This window comes from Glandiceps talaboti, chromosome 3 (assembly GCF_964340395.1).
Source record: "Glandiceps talaboti chromosome 3, keGlaTala1.1, whole genome shotgun sequence".
NCBI lineage: Eukaryota > Metazoa > Hemichordata > Enteropneusta > Spengelidae > Glandiceps > Glandiceps talaboti.
The window spans coordinates 5,783,136-5,804,612 of NC_135551.1; the positions used below are offsets into that span (position 1 = coordinate 5,783,136).

Here is a 21,477-nt window from a genome sequence, read left to right on the forward strand (position 1 = left end):
TGCTCTTCCAAATAACATTTTGTAACAATTTTCAAAGTAAGCGACCAATGACGCAGCATTGAACGGCACCTTTCTTTGTTTCGCGCTTGCGCATCTGGATATGGGATACTCCTTCTCATGAGGTTATACGCAAGCACAAGTATAAAGAAGCCAGAGGGGAAACATTCGAAATTATTAAATAGTCATAGTCGATCAATTTCGCTGAGAGAACATAGGTTAGATATAAACGTTTTGTGTTTAATTGTTGTGTTCCATCTAAAGAATTACATAATTATATTATCCTTATTGAATATGTCTAATAATCATTACTAGTACTCATGGATGCTGTTGAGGAAAAGGAGAACTCCACTATAGGAAATAGACTGAGCTATTTCATAAACCGTGATTTCACATCACATAAATTTTGGTCGATGGGCAAGAAACACTTGTTCACTTCTACTTATCTTTTTGTTTCACCGTTTCCTAATGGGTCTTAGCATGAAAAATGTATATTTATCGCTATTTATCTGTTCTGAAGCAACTAAGCACTTACGAGTCATGAATATTCAATGTTCATCTAATCAATATTCATGTCTGCTAAGGGCCTATGAGACAACTATGTGCCATTGCTAAGAACAGTAGATGTGAACAAGAGTTTCAATTTCGTGTTGCTTGGTAATTAAGTAACAAAATGACTCGCCAACACCCAAACTTTATAGCCATCCCTTTGTGTCCTGGAGTGGTGTTCCCCTTTAGGCAACCTGACTATTAAAATGGTGCGATGGCATATTGTACGTAAGATAAGCATTCGAAATTGCCGATGACGTCAGAATAGTAGAGAATACATTGTATATACATACACACACCTGTTAAAGGTATAAGAACATGCATATTGTACTCACTTCAACATAATTACGATACCTGATGAGTTTCATGTACTACCAAAATAAAGAGAGTATAGTGTTACGATGTTTTAAACGCATAACACACGGGTTTTTTTGTTACGAATTACACAAACAAAATACAAACACTGACACAGTTGTAAAATGATACAGTTTATTTCACTGTGAATAGAAATTGATATCAGTCAGATAACACTAGGAAGATTCAAACACGAAACTGGTTATTTGTGTTCACTGTGAATACCGAATCGTCTAGTAGATGTGTAACTAAAAGCTATAGTTACCATTTCCAGTACGGATTCCTCCAGTAAATCATGTTCATTGTATGAACTTGTCAGACATTCAATGGGATTCGTGTATTTGACCGAAAACATTCACTAACAACGAATAATCTTTTTTTCATGTTATCAATCTTTATTTGTAGATGTGAAATGACTTATACTTTACTGTTCTTACTAACATGGGCAAAGACCGACACGATTATCAAACAAGTTATCAAAATTATGTCAAACAGATACACGTACGAGCACATTTTGATAATAAAATTGCCAACAAACCTAAAAAATAATTACCGTCGAAAAGAGGAGTCTTTAACAAGTATGCGGAAAAAACTTACATTTTTGTTGAGCTTCTCTAGATCAGCTCTTTTCGTGTGTCAATCGTTTGACGGAAGCCTACGAGGCTATGTAGAAAATCATGCGTGTGTGCGTGCGTAGGTACGTGCGTGCGTCCGTCGCAGTTGCTAGCTTTAACAAAAGTGGGCTCTCATGAGGAATATAGTGGATGTGGAAACTGACATCAATTAAAAGACAAAAAGAGATCTGCCGTTTTATCAGTATGAAATGTTTTGATATAAGGAACAAGATGTAAATGAGATCGAGCGCATCTTCAGAGTCACTGCAGGCATGCTGTTCTACCAATCTGTAATGGCTATACACCTACGGAAAAAATAATTAACACACAGACCAAAGCAATGGAGAACAATGGAAAACCTGAACTAGACACTCACATAGCAAACAAAATATATTATCTAATAAATCTACCTACCACCACCTAAAATTGAGCGTAACCTGCCGGAACCACACAATTTCTTTTATTAGGCATTATTAAAATTCGTGTACACCAAAGCACAGAGTTAACCGATGCAGTGCATTTACACAAATTCACCGTGGTGATAGCAGTGTGGTGAAACAACCAACATGCTTTGTAGTGGTAGAGGTGAGATCACTGAGACTAGTTCCCCTTTGCATGTATGGCATTCGTATGTGTACTTCTTTAGGAGTAGAATGTAGAAAAACGAAAGAAAAGTACTCGCCCAACGTGGGGCTCGAACCCACGACCCTGAGATTAAGAGTCTCATGCTCTACCGACTGAGCTAGCCGGGCATTTCATTACAAGTTGCATTTCTTTCTCGTATCTCGCATTCTATATTAGAAGAATAAGGTAAACGACGTATGTTGACAATTGTTTCATAAAGTAACGAAAGACTCACTAAAAACGTGTCAATTACTTATGTAAAGACATTAAATAGATAATTTAATTAGTGGTCAATAGCATCCATTGGTGGTGTAGTGTTAAGTTTAAATATTGAGCAAAACGTGATTTTGAATCCATTGCTAGATTAAAACTGTACCAGTTATAATTGGAGTAGACTTTACCGATTAGACAACCACAATATTTTCACTTAACATGATTCCAATAGCAATAATTAGATAATTAATATTGCACACATTAATCAGTCGACGGTTTTACAAACAGCAGTTGTAATAAGTGGTTTGGCATATTGTTAGATTAATGTGTGGACTTCACCTGTCTCTGTGGATGTCTGTCTGCCTGCCTGCCTGTCTGTCTGTCTGTCTGTCTGTCTGTCTGTCTGTCTGTCTGTCTATCTATCTATCTATCTATCTATCTATCTATCTAATATCTATCTATATTTTATGTACCAAATTTCAGTATAATTGAGCCAAAAAATGACGACACACACACACACAGACAGACAGACAGAGACAGACACACATCCCCATTTTAATATCTCTTGTACCCTTACAGGAGGTAAAAATGAAATAAAACACCTGTAAGTGATTACCATCGGATTCTCTTACTAACACTTTCTCTGGTGTCTTTACAATTTCTGACATCTTAGCTTCAAACATAGACGAAATAATACCCTCGCCTCAACACCCAAATATGAACACTGAATGATATATTCTTAAATATACACACATACATACGTACGTATGTGCTTGCATACACACGCAAATATACATATTAAAGACATACCTACATACCTACCTACCTACTACATACGTACATACATACATACATACATACATACATACATACATACATACATACATACATACATACATTACATTACATACATACATACATACATACATACATACATACATACATACATACATACATAAGGACCTACCTTCGCTGGTACAACACATACATACGTACGTATGTGCTTGCATACACACGCAAATATACATATTAAAGACATACCTACATACCTACCTACCTACTACATACGTACATACATACATACATACATACATACATACATACATACATACATACATACATACATACATACATACATACATAAGGACCTACCTTCGCTGGTACAAACACATTTATTTTTTCAAATCCTCACTACAGCTTCTTTTACATTGCAAATACAACATTGACCCTACTCTGTGCCTTTAATTTTACTAACTTTGCATTTAGTGAAATTTCAAAGTGAAACTTAAAAATAACTTTAAAACATGACGGATTCTTTGCATTAGCAGTTCAATCAAGTGCAACTTTCCCGACTTGGTGAGCCAGCAAGTCGGGTGTCATAAAAATAGTTTGCATCTCTAAAGCTATTTGCAATGTCACTGATAATGGGTCGGTAAAACTGATAACAACTGATATGACATTAGGGGCTTCACACTTAGATATTGAGCTTAGCTTTGCCTGATGTGTTATGTAATAGTGCTTTATCACATTTGTAAATGTTGCCAACAAACATTATTCAGTGATAAGAAAAATGAGAAACCCCACTTCCTTAGCTAATGGCTTGATTCTGTAATGCTTTAAAAGTAACAACTCTCCTTACAAAGAATGTAAAATCGATTTCCATTGTGTGAAGTCTTCGCTGGAATTCACAATATAACACATGTCAGTTTATCTAGTTGAGTGGTTTATCATTTTAAGTAACCAATGAGGGAACACTATATTAGAGTCCTGGACTTGGGTTTAAGTAAGTGTAACCATAGACAAATTAGTGAATACTGTGAAGTCTGAGTGAGTCGTGTGCACTTTCAGATGAATTGATGAAAGTGAGAATTAAAATACTATCATTATACACAGTGTCAATCATTTATGTAGATTCTAAGGTGTACTTTCAGATTACGGCATTAAGTCACACTTTGACCACACACCTTATAAATGATATACAAAGAATTAACTCTACACTGTGTGTATATCTCATAACTCACTCAAACTGATGTCAATGTGAAGATAAAGATAATGTAAATTTCTATTTTTTAAACACTAAATGTCATGTTTATCCCATCAAATCTGGGCTCACGGGTGTCCCATGCAATTTTTCTGCAAGATTGTCCATGTAGTTATCATTCCTTAGGGCCCATAGATTATGCAAATATATGGACACCCATTTACAGCATTCCATGTCTGGTAAGCCCCTCTGGCCCACTAGGTATTACATATGGCTGTGTTTTTATTTGTATAGATTCTCATGTGTACTTTCATAGCTCTACTATGAGCGAAACTTTTACCACTCTCCTTACATACAAAGGGTCTTTCATTTGTATGGATTCTCATGTATACTTTCAGATGACTACTTCGAGTACAACATTTACCACACTCCTTACATACAAATGTTTTTTTATTTGTGTGGATTCTCAAGTCTACTTTCAAAGCACTAGTTTGAGTGAAACTTTGACCACACTCCTTACATACAAAGGGTCTTTCATTTGTATGGATTCTCATGTGTACTTTCAGATGATTACTTCGAGTAAAACTTTTACCACACTCCTTACATACAAATGGTCTTTCATTTTTATGGTATCCATTGTCATTATTTATAGCAGTATACTCTACACAATGATCCTCAGAGCCTGACAGAGCCTCTTCATTGCTCTCGTTATCACTATTTTCACATGTACTTTGTGGAGAATTCTGGTTCTCATTGGTCACTAACACATCACAGACACTTCTTGCACTATACCCTATACAATGCTCCTCAAAATCTTCTTCAACCATGACGCCATCCGATGTAACAAGTCCACAAAGTTGACAAAGACAATCTATTACCATGAATGTATCTATTGACACAAAAAATAAAGATGTTAGTGAAGTGACTGGTCATAAATATAAATCAACATTTTATGAATATTATAATTATGAATTATGAAAAGGTAGTGATTATCTGAAGACTATATGATACTAATCAATCTCATCCATAAATATGATTTAAATGAATGCAAAAATATGTAACAAAAAAAACAACAACCAAGATTCAGAACAGCTCATAACAGATGTAAATAATACCCAGGCAGACACACACATGACATTGCATGGATAGCAGAAACTAAAATGGCATTGCATTGCGCTGTCTAAGTCTTACGCAGAGAGATTGACTAAACATCACCATAGCGCACTGCATTTCTGCTAATTGTCAGGAAGATTCCTTTCAAGTACTGAAAACTAAAGAATTCTGCATGATTAGTAATCAGTTTAGTAATAATACATATGGTCTCTGAATCAATTTTATTTTCATCTGAAGTAAAGATCCCTGAATAAAGGTGTACGATTGTTGGCAAATAATTGAAAAAATAGCACCAATGGTATTGTACTATAACTGTACATTTCCTGATTACCCCTGTTATCTTTCCAGTGTATATACTGTACCATTACATTATTTGGTTGTTGAGGTGTGCACACCCATATTTTACTGTTGTTTAGGGAGTTGTCTTGTTGCGAGGCATATTAGCATACATTTATTAAATGTGTATTAATCAATTGCTAACCCACCTATTACTATCTTTGCAAAACATATTTGCATGTAACATCTCTAATCATGAGGCAATCCATTTAATTTGAAAATGTCTATCTCTACATCCTATCCCCATAGGCAAGTTTTGACATTAAGTTGTTTATATACAGAGAAAAACTAAACCCCCCCCCCCACACACACACACAATTTCACCATCCCCCTTAGCAATGCTTAAGCACTTCAGTTATGCTAAAACGGACAGTTTCACTGTCTCATTCAAATACAATACTACTGGCTTACAAATTTCTGCAAAGTAATGGGTGGTGTTATTTCTAAAAAAACACACCTTTATCAGAATGTATTATTCTCAAGTCGGTAAAGTAACACTTGATATGCTTCATTCCACTTCCGTTCATATATGCTGAAGAATACCAACTCTTTATTGTCCATTTCTGAATCCGAAAGAAAATGTAATAGTGGCTGATTTAATTAGCAAAAAGTCAATTGGATATTCTGGCCACCGGGGGCGCTGTTTGATGCAAGCATGGAGGACGATATTTTCATGTCCGTGTCTGTGTATGGTAACATTTATATAGATGGTCCTGCTTGCATACGGACTCAAACCACTAACGAATCTTTTTAGTGGTCTGAGATGCGGAGTAAGTCGTCCCTTCCTTGTCCGTCCTGCGAAGAGCCAGTCGTGAAACCTGGGCTTACCAGAAATGCTAGTATTAGTAACTAAAGAATTAACCACCCAGTGGTCAAATGTTATAAATCGACTCCATTTTGTAGCTGCAATAATTGTAGCGTTTGATGTGATTTTGAGGATTATTTTCTTCTGTTTTTGTGCCTTTTTCCGTTCCGATGTTTAACCCGAATGACAATTGCAGCTATAAATATACTATTTACCTCGCCGCGGCTACCGTACACCATCTGCAAGCATGACTATAGGTAACAGAATGGAAGTAATACTTCCATGGTCACAGATACTTGAGATTGTGCAGTTAGAATGGACCCATGAACAGAGCCTTTTGGGACATCGTGCTGACACATTTACGCTTAGAATGTATATAGTAAACTGTTTACATAAATGAATGTATATGTTGGTGAGCAGAGCGTCATATATAACATTGCACCTTGCAGCATGCTCGTCTTTATCGCGTTGGTCACGACTGTTCACTTTCGTCAATTTTGTACGTATATTTGACTCTCAATTACTCTATGTGATGGTGAAATACCTACTCATAGTTGATCTTACCTTATAGAGTGTGACTGGAGAGATCCTTACTTGTCTTTGCACACACACAATTGTAGGCAACCACTGACAGTAAGTTGACGCTTGCAGACACAAACAGCCAGACCACAGGAGGATGTATTATATCGCTTAGATTGCCGTTTCCTTTGGAAAATATCATACGAATCTTGCTGCTACAAATGTATCAATCTCTATACTACATAGAAATATTTAGAAGGGTGGACATCTTTTTTCGTTAATCTTTCAAATTTGAACAAAACGCACAAAAAACATACCTGCATAAAGAAAAGGTGCCAAATTAAATTTACTATGCAATGCGATACTTACATGTTGTATTAGAATAAGACTGCACAAATTTAAATCGTTTGAGATAGAAAAACCAAGGCGGGAGGGCGATTTACAAAACAAACTAATTATATATTCCAAAATATGTAAATTAAGACAAAAATGAAAATTTGAGTGATTAACAATGTCTTACTTGCGTTCCTACATTCATTAAATACAATTAAAACTAACAAAATGACATAATCACACTAATTTAAGACTGAATCTCTCTATTTGGTATATTGGGCAAACAAGTAGGGTTACAGAATTAAAATCAACCAGTGTTCAATTATATGATACTGAACTATTAAACATATAGTCCCCTTATTAGGTGAAACCTACCAACTTACTCACAGTCACAGTCAGTCACTCACTAAATGTTGACTGCACACACTGCACTACATGTAAAGTTCCTGAATGAAGATGAAGACTAATTATAACCAGGATGTGGAAAATGAAATGATACACAAACAACAATTTTATGCATAATGCAAAAGAATAGTTTTATTAGCCTATCAGGCCAGCCTTGTTGGTGTGAAAACAACAGCAGGCATCAAAATTAATTATTTTAACTCACCTGCCCATTGGGCAAGGAACTATGAAAAAATTACATGCCCAACCAAAATTTCTACCTGCCCAATTTTTTTCCAAACTTAATGCACCTCTTTAGCGTGCTCCTTTGAGTACACCCTTTACCACACTCTTTGATTACAAATGGTCTTTCATTTATTTGTATTGATTATCGAATGTCCTTTCAGATTTCCACTTTGAGTAAACTCTTTACCACGCTCTTTACATACAAATGGTCTTTCATTTATATGGATCATCAAATGGTCTTTCAGATGTCCACTTTGAGTAAACTCTTTACCACACTCTTTACATACAAATGGTCTTTCATTTGTATGTATCCTCATGTGTCTTTTCAGATTACTACTATGATTAAACCCTTTACCACACTCTTTACATACAAATGGTCTTTCATTTCTATGGATCATCATGTGTACCTTCAGATTACTACTCTTAATAAACCCTTTACCACACTCTTTACATACAAATGGTCTTTCATTTGTATGTATCCTCATGTGTACCTTCAGCCTGCTACTATTAATAAACCCTTTACCACACTCTTTGCATACAAATGGTCTTTCATTTGTATGTATCATCATGTGTACCTTCAGATTACTACTCTCAGTAAACCCTTTACCACACTCTTTACATACAAATGGTCTTTCATTTGTATGTATCATCATGTGTACCTTCAGCCTGCTACTTTTAATAAACCCTTTACCACACTCTTTACATACAAATGGTCTTTCATTTGTATGTATCATCATGTGTACCTTCAGCCTGCTACTTTTAGTAAACCCTTTACCACACTCTTTGCATACAAATGGTCTTTCATTTCTATGGATCATTATGTGTACCTTCAGATTAGTACTGTTAGTAAACCATTTACCACACTCTTTGCATACAAATGGTCTTTCATTTGTATGTATCATCATGTGAATCTTCAGATTACTACTCTTAGTAAACCCTTTACCACACACTTTACATACAAATGGTCTTTCATTTGAAATTCTAGCTTTGATGACTCTTTTTTCATAGTTGTATTTCTTGGCATCATATCCATGATCATCTTCTGTATTCACTGTACAAGTATAATCCACTTGCTGTATCCCTATAGGAAAGAGATTTCTACAGCTATCGGTAGAATTTTCATGAACTGGTGTAGATATGCAATAGTCTGGGTCTTCCTCTGTGGTTACTTGTTTAGTTTCCTTGTTATAGTCTGGGTCTTCCACTGTGGTTAGTTGTTTGGTTGCCTTGTTATAGTCTGGGTCTTCCACTGTGGTTAGTTGTTTGGTTGCCTTGTTATAGTCTGGGTCTTCCACTGTGGTTAGTTGTTTAGTTTCCTTGTTATAGTCTGGGTCTTCCACTGTGGTTAGTTGTTTAGTTTCCTTGTTATGGTCTGGGTCTTCCACTGTGGTTAGATGTTTGGTTGCCTTGCTATTCACAGTTTGTACAGGGTATTGAAAGTCTTCACTTGTTACTTTCCAATAATTTTGTTCTGTGCCAATGTCATGGTCACCTGGTATTACACTATCTTCTATCTTTATTTGCATATCCTCCTTCACTGTGTCAGTGGAAAACATATTTTCTGTGACAACATTTGGCTTGGTCTCTATTTTAACTTGGAAAGGTTTATCAGAATGATGAAATACATTTGTTGAATCATGATTGATGTTCCTGTTTAATTCTTCATCATAATAACCCTGGTTGTTGTCATCTTCCTGCTTCACCACAACTTCCTCTCTGTCTTGTCTCTGTTCTTCATCTTTCACCAGGATATGTTTATCAGAACAAGAAAGTGATTCAGCCATATTACCCACAATGCCATTTTCTTGACTGCAGTACAGGCTGCTATTCATAGAATGTTCTTGTTTGACTATAATCTTCTCCATATCTTGTGGACACTTCTATAATCTACCGATATGAGTTAGATATCTGCATAACTATGAGTCAGGAATCTGTTGAATAAACAGAACTGTATGATTACCCATAACTTTCCTGCCATTAATGGGGCACAAGCTGAGTTGATACATATTTGGACATTGTTTTTATTGTATACATAATAGGTACTCAAAGTAGTTGTGCTAACTGTAGTATACTTAAAGAAGCCATATGGATGACAGAGTGATATTTATTTTGGATTTCTTATACGCAAAATAACTATATTATGTTTTTGAAACTACTTGAAAACATTATGTTAAGCAACATATACCAAGTCCATGTGAGTAACTCAATGAATTGCCAAAAATCCAAAAATGTGCAAAAAGGTTTGTTATTGTTTGTACACTTTCAAGCTTTTTTTTGCAATTTACTAACTTATAAACATGGTCTTGGTATACATTGTTTCACATTGACTTTTCAAATTGGAAAACACAGTCGAGTTATTTTATGATTAAAAGATCCAAAATAAATGCCAACTTGTCAACCATACGGCCACTATACTTGCAATTAACTAAACTCAAAACTGGTATTAGGATATTATAAGCCATATATGCTGAAGATATTTAAAGTCTTTCCATTCATAATAGTATGGATTACAATATACCTAGTGATAATGCTGTGCCATGATTTGCTAGAATCAGGCATGTGATAGGAAAATAGAATGACTATTTCCCTAGGGGAATAGTTCCATCAACTATTACATGGTCACGTGACCACCGCGAGTTCACAGCAGGTCAAAATGGCAGCTTCTGACGATGTCGTCTGCCAACCTCAAGAGAAGCGGACAAGATTTTCATGAGGTATATTATAAAACACATATTGCCTGGCCTATATTCGGGCTATAGCACCCGTTCATTACCCCCTCATGACTGTGAGTTACCAGAATCACATGCTATTTCCCGAGGCCGAATATTCTGGTAACTCACAGTCCCTTGGGTGTAACAAACAGGTGCTATAGCCCTCATGGCCAGGCAATATGTGTTCACTACAGCCTTGCATGGAAATTTGGAAAAGGAAATGTGTTTATTTTTTCTAAATGATAAATCTACCTTAGCAGCATGCAAATGAGCCAACATGCTTGTAACATCACTTGTGAGAACACTGGCTATGGTGTAAAACTGTGACACTGCGAATGGCAGAGTCTGTACACTACCAAAATTTGCTATGGTGACACTCTACTTCCTGTCAGTGAGCACCTTAATAGTTGGGGGTATACATGGTATAGAATAATAATGTTGAGTTCTTATATAGTGCTTTCCCACACCATGCTCAAAGCGCTTTACAATTATTACCCATGGCTCAGATCAGAATGGCACAGCGATTGCGATTCACTTCGTCCCATTTTCAACTCGTCTCATTTCAACTCGCCCCAATTTCAACTCGCCCCATTTTTAACTCGCCCCATTTTCAACTCGCCCCATTTTTAACTCGTCCCATTTTCAACTCGCCCCAACAACACTAGGAAACGTTTATGAATCTAAACGATACATGGACTCGAAGTACTGGGACCGAAAAATTTACATGATTTTACCTACGTAGCCAGTTGAAGCGTAGCAAATGTAACATTTCCTAGCAGAAAGTGGTGTGGGTTTTGGCTAAGTGTTTGGTAGATCTCAAACTTATACTAGCACAACAACTTTCCTCAGTCATGGAATATCACTTTTCACATTAGGACTTAATGTTTACAACCCAAATAAGAAATAATAATGATAATAACCAGGGAGAATATTAGTGACTGACACGCTTACGACTTCCACGCGTATGGGTTTTGGAGATGTGTCTCCTCTCCCTAGTTAACGCAACTAAGTATTGTAGTATGTGTTTACAGTGCAAGTGTTACTTCATTAGTGGAATACGAGATACCACAGACCCTCCAAACTGAGTACTACTAGCTTCGATTTCATATATGCACACTGGTAAATTATATTGTAAAGAGTTGGGGCGAGTTGAAATTGGGGCGAGATGAAAATTGGACGACTTGAGTGGGACGAGTTGAAATAGGACGAGTTGAAATTGGGACGAAGTGATCCGTCACCTGGCACAACGGCCCTTTAGTCTTCCTCAACTCCCCAGGGTTTAGGGAGACCTAATACAACATCCATGGTTAATCATGCAGCAATGTTGCTTTCCTCAATGTCTGAATACAAAAAAATCCCTGATTTACACTTACACAGAATACCATTACCACGGAACAGATTCTTAAGAAATGATACTATGGGGGTGATGACACCCCCTATTTCAGCAAAGGCACAATATTCTCAATTTCCTAAGTGTGCTTACCATTTAATCACAGATTTCCACACTACAGATATAAGATAATTACTATCATGCAAAAATAGATTTGTAAATACTTAAAACACCGTTTTATCACACAAACATTGCACCCGTGTCCCTCCGCTACTAAGTAAACTTGACGCTATGGGCGGAAGTGTTTAGTACTGTAACTGTGTGAGAGAATGTACCTGTGTATGTATGTATGTCATTGTCGACGCTACTTTCATCTTCTGAAAACCAGATTCTCGTGAAAATAAGATGTAAAATTATATAGTATACCTACCACTGATTAATCAGATGTTCTGCGGTTGCGGTTCTGTGCATCAACACAGTTCAAACACTGAACACATAGAAGCCTGAGGCGTAAAAACGGAGGTGACCTACAGAGCGCCATCAAGCGGTAACCTCTATGTTTATAATAGGCCACAGGGGTGCGTTCAAGAACAGAACATGGGGGGGGGGGGGCATGGGGCAGGAGCACGTATTACATGTATTACTTTTAATACCAAATATTCCACATCGTCTAAATTTATCCTTCCACCTCTTTCACAATTTTAATGTCTACTGTTTTTAGCTCAGCCCATACATTTACTGATGTCTATGTTTTTAAATTGTATTGTATAAATTTGTGTTACATGTGATGCATATTGTATTTGTGATATGTATACGTACATGTATACATACATACATAGGTACATACATACATACATACATACATACATACATACATACATACATACACACACATAGGTACATACATGTATACATACAATGCATACATACAATGCATACATACATACATACATACATACATACATACATACATACATACATACAGTACATACACACATACCACATACATAGGTACATACATACATACATACATAGGTACATACATACATACATACATACATACATACATACATACATACATACATACATATATACATACATACATACATACATACATACATACATACATACATACATACAATGCATACATACATACATACACATGTACACATATACATAGGTTATTTGTAGAGTTAATTAACGATACCTGAGTGTATAGTGGTACATGAATTCTACGTCGTTGATATTGTTATATTTTATGCCCTGCCTTATTATTTACCAGGGCCAATACCTCTTGTATTGAGGGATGGAAAGATGTCCTCTATATATGTCACCTTTGTACCTGGTTTGAATGAATGAATTACATACTGTATGTCACAATACCTGTATGACGCGACGGACAAATAGACCCCTTGGGCAGTGCCTGGAAAGAGGAGGGATTGGTTGGACAAATTTTAGCTCAGTACAATTTTCTTTTATAAGAATGCCATTGTACATTTATTTCTATTAAGTCTGTACAAATATGGTTTGCTTGGATACATGCTCGGCATACTTCTATCAGTTTGTATTAAATTGAATGTACAGGGTGGTTGCATAGTAACCACACACCTGTCATTATTTACTTTACAATTCTGTCAAATTCCTCTTTGACTGGTAACAACTCTGTTAAGTTATTTGACTGAATAATTTGTAACATGTTTGTCCTGTCAACTCAGAATCTCCTTCACCATGAGATAATAGCAAGTGGACATCTAATTCTGTTACCAAAATTGTCTACTATTCTCACCATTGTACAAAAAAAAATCAACATAAATTCAAGACAGACATTAAACCTGTGCTAGCTGTAACTCATCCTTGTAAACTACAGCCTCTTTTACAGCACTGTCCAAAACTTCAATAGTTTTTGCAGTGTCGCAGGAGAAGGAACAAACAGCTCTGGTGTGCAAGAATGGCTGTAACTAGGGTATCATCTATTTTATTAGACCAATTGATTTACTGAAAATATGTTAGAGTACCAATAATTAGACATTGTACAGGTCAGTTATGTTTATTTTTTTACATTGTTTTTTAAGTTGTATAGTAATAAGTTGAAATTGTGAAACATTGGGGTGCTGATTTTTGGGTGCGGACCCCAAAATCCATTTCATATTATATTTTATAGTATACCATTTGAGTGCCTAGGTACCATACTAAATGTATAGTTCTACACAAACATGTTTATCAATGGTAATTCAATACTGTACAATATTTCCAGTACTACTTTTTATATATCTAAGAAAGCAATAAACCCCCCCCCCCCAAAAAAAAAAAAAAAAAAAAAAAAAAAAAAACGTTTCAGCAGCTTCAAGACTCGTCATTTTTGCATGAGCATTTTAGCCAACTCTATTGGGTTACTTGGTCAGTGCCTTGATACAATTACTGTGTATTCGCTTCTGGTGTTTTATAAAGTTTTTGATCAATAGATTGCTCGAACATCTGCTTTGTAACAGTCACATGATCACCAAACTACTAACTTCTACAAATACAACACTGGCAATATATGACTTCAACATTTGTCAAAGACTGTCGCGGCTACCGTGCACCATCTGAAAGCATTACTAGGCAACAGCATGGAAGTAATACTTCCATGGTCACAGATACTTGAGATTGTGTAGTCAGAATGGACCCATGAACAGAGCCTTTTGGGACATCGTGCTGACACATTTACGCTTAGAATGTATATAGTAAACTGTTTACATAAATGAATGTATATGTTGGTGAGCAGAGCGTCATATATAACATTGCACCTAGCAGCATGCTCGTCTTTATCGCGCTGGTCACGACTGTTCACTTTCGTCAATTTTGTACGTATATTTGACTCTCAATTACTCTACGTGATGGTGAAATACTTACTCATAGTTGATCTTACCTTATAGAGTGTGACTGGAGAGATCCTTACTTGTCTTTGCACACACACAATTGTAGGCAACCACTGACAGTAAGCTGACGCTTGCAGACACAAACAGCCAGACTACAGGGGGATGTATTATATTGCTTAGATTGCCGTTTTTTTCGGCAAATATCATACGAATCTTGCTGCTTCAAATGTATCAATCTCTAAACTACCTGGAAATATTTAGAAGGTAGACATCTTTTTTCGTTAACCTTTCAAATTTGAACAAAACGTACATTTGCTCAACAAAAAACATACCTGCATGAAGAAAATGTGCCAAATTAAATTTACTATGCAATGCGATACTTACATGTTGTATTAGAATAAGACTGCGCAAATTAAATTGTTTGAGATGGGAAAACCAAGGCGGGAGGGCAGTTTACAAAACAAACTAATTATATATTCCAAAATATGTAAATTAAGACAAAAATGAAAATTTGAGTGATTAACAATGTCTTACTTGCGTTCCTATATGCTATTAAAACTAACACCAGATTTAAACTAAATGCCTCCCGTAAGGGAATCCCTAATTATGCAAATAACTCATTAAACTAAAAAACTATGGTAACAGGCTTTGTTTTTTGGACAAGCGTGCCTTCTTAGGTTAATGTATGTAAGAGCGTATGATACTGCTTAATGCAGTCTTAAGATATAGCTTAATTAACGAAAATCATCAATTATGCAAATTATTCATTAACACTGTAAGGTACATCAACTAACGTTATAGGACATACACAATTTGTTATGGTTAATGTATGTACTGAATAGTATTGAAATTGAAGCATGCAGTCGTAAGATATAGCCTAATTACCAAGAATCATTAATTATGCAAATTATTCATTAACACTGAAAGGTACATCAACAAGCTTTAGAGAACATATGCGATTGTTATGGTTTACGTGTGTACTGAATTATATTGGAATTGAAGTATGTATTCTTAAGATATAGCCTATTTACCAAATATCATTAATTATGCAAATTATTCATTAACACTGTACGGTGCATCAACAAACTTGATAGGACATAATGTGTTTTTATATGGTTAACGTATGTATTAAATTATGTTGAATTTGAAGTATGTATTCCTTGTTGTTGGTGGCCAAGTGGTTAAACCACTTGCCTCTTACCACTGCGGTCGGGGTCCGAACCCCATTCAGGGTTCGATTAAATTTACCACGCTGTAAGTAAGAAGAGTGTCATTCAGTTTGACTTTACCGAACAATGCAGGTTTTCCCCGGGTACTCCGGTTTCCTCCTGCATTAACACTGAACCCATGAGGGATGGCCCTCACTGGACTTCTTGGGAGACAAGTGTTTAAATGCTTAAAGAACTATCCAGTATAAATAAAGATTATTATTCCTAAGATATAGCCTAATTACCAAAAATAATTAATTATGCAAATTATTCATTAACGCTGTAAGATACATCAACGAATTGTATAGGACAAATGTATGTTGTCATGTTTAACGAATATACTACAATATATTGAAATTGAAATATGCAGTTTTAAGATATTGCGTAATTAGTTGATTTCATTAATATGCAAATTTCTCTAATTAATCATTAACAGATTTGGCTCAAAACTTAATCAGGTCTAGCTATTACCCTAAAGATTATATATCCCAAATTTCATTACAATTGAGCCAGCCGATTTTTAGAAAATGATGACACAGACAGACAGACAGACAGACATTCCCCTTTTAATACCTCCCGTATCCTTACGTGAGGTAAAAATGACATAATCGCACTAATTTAAGACTGAATCATTCTATTTGGTATATTGGGCAATCAAGTAGGGTTGCAGAATTAAAATCAACCAGTGTTCAATTATATGACACTGAACTATTAAACATATAGTCCCCTTGTTAGGTGAAACCTAACAACTTACTCACAGTCACAGTCACTCACTAAATGTTGACTGCACCAGCTGCACTACATGTAAAGTTCCTGAATGAAGATGAAGACTAATTATAACCAGGATGTGGAGAATGAAACGATACACAAACAATAATTTTATGCAAAAGAATAGTTTTATTAGCCTATCAGGCCAGCCTTGTTGGTGTGAAAACAACAGCAGGCATCAAAATTAATTATTTTAACCCACCTGCCCATTGGGCAAGGAACTTTGAAAAATTACATGCCCAACCAAAATTTCTACCTGCCCAATTTTTTTCCTAATGCACCTCTTTAGCGTGCTGCTTTGAGTATACCCTTTACCACACTCTTTGATTACAAATGGTCTTTCATTTATTTGTATGGATTATCGAATGTCTTTTCAGATGTCCACTTTGAGTAAACTCTTTACCACACTCTTTGCATACAAATGGTCTTTCATTTGTATGTATCCTCATGTGCTTTTTCAGATTACTACTATGATTAAACCCTTTACCACACTCTTTACATACAAATGATCTTTCATTTCTATGGGTCATCATGTGTACCTTCAGATTACTACTCTTAATAAACCCTTTACCGCACGTTTTGCATACAAATGGTCTTTCATTTGTATGGATCCACATGTGTACCTTCAGATTACTACTCTTAGTAAACCCTTTACCACACTCTTTACATACAAATGGTCTTTCATTTATATGGATCATCAAATGGTCTTTCAGATGTCCTCCTTGAATAAACCGTTTACCACACTCTTTACATACAAATGGTCTTTCATTTGTATGCATCCGCATGTGTACCTTCAGATTACTACTCTTAGTAAACCCTTTACCACACTCTTTACATACGAATGGTCTTTCATTTGTATGTATCATCATGTGTACCTTCAGATTACTACTCTTAGTAAACCCTTTACCACACTCTTTACATACAAATGGTCTTTCATTTATATGGATCATCAAATGGTCTTTCAGATGTCCTCCTTGAATAAACCCTTTACCACACTCTTTACATACAAATGGTCTTTCATTTGTATGCATCCACATGTGTACCTTCAGATTACTACTCTTAGTAAACCCTTTACCACACTCTTTACATACAAATGGTCTTTCATTTATATGGATCATCAAATGGTCTTTCAGATGTCCTCCTTGAATAAACCCTTTACCACACTCTTTACATACAAATGGTCTTTCATTTGTATGATGCATCCGCATGTGTACCTTCAGATTACTACTCTTAGTAAACCCTTTACCACACTCTTTACATACAAATGGTCTTTCATTTGTATGTATCATCATGTGTACCTTCAGATTACTACTCTTAGTAAACCCTTTACCACACTCTTTACATACAAATGGTCTTTCATTTATATGGATCATCAAATGGTCTTTCAGATGTCCTCCTCGAATAAACCCTTTACCACACTCTTTACATACAAATGGTCTTTCATTTGTATGTATCATCATGTGTACCTTCAGATTACTACTATTAGTAAACCCTTTACCACACTCTTTACATACAAATGGTCTTTCATTTGTATGTATCATCATGTGTACCTTCAGATTACTACTCTTAGTAAACCCTTTACCACACTCTTTACATACAAATGGTCTTTCATTTGTATGCATCCACATGTGTACCTTCAGATTACTACTCTTAATAAACCCTTTACCACACTCTTTACATACAAATGGTCTTTCATTTATATGGATCATCAAATGGTCTTTCAGATGTCCTCCTTGAATAAACCCTTTACCACACTCTTTACATACAAATGGTCTTTCATTTGTATGATGCATCCGCATGTGTACCTTCAGATTACTACTCTTAGTAAACCCTTTACCACACTCTTTACATACAAATGGTCTTTCATTTGTATGTATCATCATGTGTACCTTCAGATTACAACTCTTAGTAAACCCTTTACCACACTCTTTACATACAAATGGTCTTTCATTTGTATGCATCCACATGTGTACCTTCAGATTACTACTCTTAGTAAACCCTTTACCACACTCTTTACATACATATGGTCTTTCATTTATATGGATCATCAAATGGTCTTTCAGATGTCCTCCTTGAATAAACCCTTTACCACACTCTTTACATACAAATGGTCTTTCATTTGTATGCATCCGCATGTGTACCTTCAGATTACTACTCTTGGTAAACCCTTTACCACACTCTTTACATACAAATGGTCTTTCACAGTTGTATTTCTTGGCATCATATCCATGATCATCTTCTGTATTCACTGTACAAGTATAATCCACTTGCTGTATCCCTATAGGGAAGAGATTTCTACAGCTATCGGTAGAATTTTCATGAATTGGTGTAGATATGCAATAGTCTGGGTCTTCCACTGTGGTTAGTTGTTTAGTTTCCTTGTTATGGTCTGGGTCTTCCACTGTGGTTAGTTGTTTAGTTTCCTTGTTATGGTCTGGGTCTTCCACTGTGGTTAGTTGTTTGGTTGGCTTGCTATTCACAGTTTGTACCGGGTATTGAAAATCTTCACTTGTTACTTTCCAATAATTTTGTTCTGTGCCAATGTCATGGTCACCTGGTATCACACTATCTTCTATCTTTATTTGCATATCCTCCTGCACTGTGTCAGTGGAAAACATATTTTCTGTGACAACATATGGTTTGGTCTCTATCTTAACTTGGAAAGGTTTATCAAAATGATGAAATACATTTGTTGAATCATGGTTGATGTTCCTGTTTAATTCTTCATCATAATAACCCTGGTTGTTGTCATCTTCCTGCTTCACCACAACTTCCTCTCTGTCTTGTCTCTGTTCTTCATCTTTCACCAGGATATGTTTATCAGAACAAGAAAGTGATTCAGCCATATTACCCACAATGCCATTTTCTTGACTGCAGTACAGGCTGCTATTCATAGAATGTTCTTGTTTGACTATAATCTTCTCCATATCTTGTGGACACCTCTATGATCTACAGGTATGAGTTAGATATCTGCATACCTAAGTCAGGAATCTGTTGAATAAACAGAACTGTATGATTACCCATAACTTTCCTGCCATTAATGGGGCACAAGCAGAGTTGATACATATGTGGGCATTGTTTTTATTGTATACATAATAGGTACTCAAAGTAGTTGTGCTAACTGTAGTATACTTAAAGAAGCCATATGGATGACAGAGTGATATTTATTTTGGATTTCTTATACGCAAAATAACTATATTATGTTTTTGAAACTACTTGAAAACATTATGTTAAGCAACATATACCAAGTCCATGTGAGTAACTCAATGAATTGCCAAAAATCCAAAAATGTGCAAAAAGGTTTGTTATTGTTTGTACACTTTCAAGCTTTTTTTTGCAATTTACTAACTTATAAACATGGTCTTGGTATACATTGTTTCACATTGACTTTTCAAATTGGAAAACATAGTCGAGTTATTTTATGATTAAAAGATCCAAAATAAATGCCAACTTGTCAACCATCCGACCACTATACTTGCAATTAACTAAACTCAAAACTGGTATTAGGATATTATAAGCCATATATGCGGAAGATATTTAAAGTCTTTCCATTCATAATAGTATGAATTACAATATACCTAGTGATAATGCTGTGCCATGATTTGCTAGAATCAGGCATGTGATAGGAAAATAGAATGACTATTTCCCTAGGGGAATAGTTCCATCAACTATTACATGGTCATGTGACCACCACGAGTTCACAGCAGGTCAAAATGGCAGCTTCTGACGATGTCGTCTGCCAACCTCAAGAGAAGCGGACAAGATTTTCATGAGGTATATTATAAAACACATATTGCCTGGCCTATATTCGGGCTATAGCACCCGTTCATTACCCCCTAATGACTGTGAGTTACCAGAATCACATGCTATTTCCCGAGGCCGAACATTCTGGTAACTCACAGTCCCTTGGGTGTAATAAACAGGTGCTATAGCCCTCATGGCCAGGCAATATGTGTTGACTACAGCCTTGCATGGAAATTTGGAAAAGGAAATGTGTTTATTTTTTCTAAATGATAAATCTACCTTAGCAGCATGCGGACATTAAAGGAAGATTTTCATTTATGGTGCCTTGAAATATGCTGTAATTTATATGATAGTGAGAAATTCACAATAATACTTTGAAGTGAAGAGGAATCATGCCTCATCCTATTTTAATAAGTATGCAGTGTGAATTCAAAATCTGGCAATATGCATAATTAATCCAAAATGTGACATATTTAAATGATATGCAAGGTTTTATGCAAATGAGCCAACATGCTTGCAACATCACTTGTGAGAACACTGGCTATGGTGTAAAACTGTGACACTGCGAATGGCAGAGTCTGTACACTACCAAAATTTGCTATGGTGACGCTCTACTTCCTGTCAGTGAGCACCTTAATAGTTGGGGGTATACATGGTATAGAATAATAATGTTGAGTTCTTATATAGTGCTTTCCCACACCATGCTCAAAGTGCTTTACAATTATTACCCATGTCTCGGATCAGAACGGCACAACAGCCCTTTAGTCTTCCTCAACTCCCCAGGGAGCAT

At 35.8% G+C, this 21,477-nt stretch overlaps 1 non-coding gene and 1 pseudogene across 1 annotated transcript; both read right to left on the reverse strand.

The window, feature by feature from the left end:
* Positions 1-2,193: 2,193 nt before the first annotated feature.
* On the reverse strand, positions 2,194-2,266 carry Trnak-cuu (transfer RNA lysine (anticodon CUU)). Its single transcript has one exon. It is a non-coding gene; the product is annotated as a tRNA-Lys (tRNA).
* A 5,784-nt stretch (positions 2,267-8,050) lies between these two features.
* On the reverse strand, positions 8,051-19,541 carry LOC144432713 (uncharacterized; annotated as a pseudogene).
* Between the last annotated feature and the right edge of the window lie 1,936 nt (positions 19,542-21,477).